Here is a 2,500-nt window from a genome sequence, read left to right as displayed (position 1 = left end):
CGCGAGCTCCCCGACCTGGGTCTCGACTTAGGGGGACGAAGGCCCGCGCCGCGACGCCGCCGTCGAGGGACCGGGGCGGTGGGGCGGAGGGGAAGCCGGCCACCCGAACCGACCGAACGACCGACCCACGCGGGGAAGGACGGACGGACGGACGGCGGCACCCCCCCCACACACACGCGCACCGCGACCCGCCTCCGGAGGGGCGCGCGGGCCTGCGAGGCGCCCCAGCCGCGCCGCGCGGCCGCCGCGGACGGCGGCCGTCGGCGATTGACCGTCAAGCGACGCTCAGGCAGGCGTAGCCCCGGGAGGAACCCGGGGCCGCAAGTGCGTTCGAAGTGTCGATGATCAATGTGTCCTGCAATTCACATTAATTCTCGCAGCTAGCTGCGTTCTTCATCGACGCACGAGCCGAGTGATCCACCGCTAAGAGTCGTCTGGCTTTCGGCACCGCCCCGCGCGCGCGGGGGGCCCTCCTCTCGCGTCTCTCTCGCCTTTCCCGAAGGCGCTCCGACCGCCCCCGCGCGGCCCGCCCCGACGCCGGGGCGGCGACCGCCGCGGGGAGGACGAGCGTCGCCTCCGCTGACCGTACGCTACGGAACACGCACACGCTTCGAATCGAGGGGAAAAAAAAAGAGGAACCCTCCCGAACGAGAAGGGCGGGGAGCCCGCGCTCCCGACCTGGGCAAACGACCTCGTCTCGCTTCGGGAGGGGCGGACCAGGCGCCCGGCTCGGCTCGGCCCGGGCGGAAGCCCCGCTGCCGCGAACGGACCCGCCGGCGACGCCGCCGCCGGCGCCGCGACCGGTCGGGACGCGGGCGAGCCCGGCCGGGGTGTTCCCCCGGCCCGCGCCGCCGGCGCCGCCGGCCCCGCGCCCGCGACGGCCCGCCCGGACGGCGCGCCCGCGACGGCCCCGGCCCCCCCGCCTCGCGCCGCGGGCGCCGCGCACGCCGAAACGACCCCGGCCGCCTCTCGCCTTCCTCTCCCGCCCCTCGCCCTCCGCCGCCTCCTCCTCTCGCTCGCCCTGGCGGCGCGCCCGCGGCGGACGCGCGCCCGGCGGCGGGACGGGGACGGGGACGGATCTGGGAGCGGCGCCCGCCCCCCGCGCCTCCGCGCGGAGACCGGTTGCGGGACGCCCCGCGCCGGACCTCCCGCCCGCTCGCCCGGCGCGGCCGGCGAGGCCGAGGGCGAAAGCGCGGTGGGAGGCGGCGGCGGCGGCGGCGAAGGAGAGGACTCGGCGAGCGACGGAAGGGGGAAACGGCGGCGAGGCACCCCGACGGAGGACGGACGGGCGGCGAGGCCGCGGGCGCGCGCCGGACGGGCCGGCGGAGCGGAACCGCCGGCGCCGCGGATGGCGCGGGCGAGGACCGGCCGGGCTCGAACCGGCTCGAACCGGCCGCCCGCGGCGGCGTGGCCGCGGCGGGCGCCGGGCCGAGACGCGCGTCTCGGCCCGCTCCGAACGCGGGCGAGGCCGGCACGGAGCCGAGCCTCTCCGCCCGAGACCGTGGCCGCGGAGAGGGGGGGACGGGGTAACCCCCTCTCCGGCCCGGGCCCGACCCGCGGAGGCGCGAGAGCGCGGCGGCGGCGGCCGACGCCGCCGGCGGGCTCGGATCGGGAGGGAAGCGGCGTGCTGGGTAGTGGTGGGGGCGCGCCGCCGCGCCCCGCAACGAGCCCCTTCCTTCCCGCCCTCCCGCCGGCGACGCGGCCGGACCGCCGTCGCCGGAGCCCCCGGCCTCGCGAGACGTGCCGCGGGCCGCCCGAGTCTTTAAACCCCCGCCCGGCTCCGCGGCCGAGGGAGGGAGGCAGGGAGGGAGAGCGGGGACGGCGCGCACGCCGCCCCCTCCTCTTCCCTTCCCTTCCCATCCCCCGGACGCGCGGAGGCGCGGACGCTAGGTACCTGGCCCTGGGGTGAGGGAAACGACCCGAAGGCCCCGCGGGGGTGCCTCCCCCGCCCGCCCGCCTTCCTCGGCGGGCGGGACGGGGCGCCGAGGGGAAATCCGGCACCCGCCAGCCGGCCCCGGCGCCCCTCGGGGGAGCGTCCGCCCGCGGGGGCGCGCCCGTCGTCCGCCGCCACCACCTCGCCCTCCTCCCGGGGCCCGGGGTTTCCCTCGTTAACCCGGCGCCGGGCGGCAGCTGCGCCCGGGAGGAGGCACGCGGCTCGGACCGCCCGCCCGCGCGGGGACCGAAGCCGCCCGGAGAAGCCTCGCGCGCAGACCGCGCGCTCGCGCGCGGCGCGCCCCCCCCCCTCCGGCGCTCGCCCGCAGCCGGCCGGGCTCCGCGGACGCCCGCGAACCCGACCCCGTCCGCCGCGAGGGTGCGGCTGAAGGGCGAGGGGGGGAGGGAGAGAGGGGCCGGGGGAAGCGGCCGGCTTCCGGCGCCCCGCGCCCGGGCCTTCGGCCCGCGGCCTCCCACGCTCGCGGCCGTCCGCGCGGCTTCCCCCCGGAGCGGGCCCGGGGGTAGCCGGCGGAGGCGGCCGCGGCGAGGGCCGGCGGCGGGCTTCCGG

At 80.6% G+C, this 2,500-nt stretch overlaps 1 non-coding gene across 1 annotated transcript; it reads right to left on the bottom strand.

Moving 5' to 3' along the window:
- Positions 1-279: 279 nt before the first annotated feature.
- On the bottom strand, positions 280-432 carry LOC149912072 (5.8S ribosomal RNA). The gene has a single exon (XR_016462471.1). It is a non-coding gene; the product is annotated as a 5.8S ribosomal RNA (ribosomal RNA).
- Positions 433-2,500: the final 2,068 nt, after the last annotated feature.

This window comes from Phasianus colchicus, unplaced genomic scaffold (genome assembly GCF_987193195.1).
Source record: "Phasianus colchicus unplaced genomic scaffold, bPhaCol1.hap1.1 HAP1_SCAFFOLD_44, whole genome shotgun sequence".
NCBI classification, from domain to species: domain Eukaryota; kingdom Metazoa; phylum Chordata; class Aves; order Galliformes; family Phasianidae; genus Phasianus; species Phasianus colchicus.
Note: the sequence above shows the minus strand (reverse complement) of the source record. Positions and strands in the feature narration are given on the sequence as shown.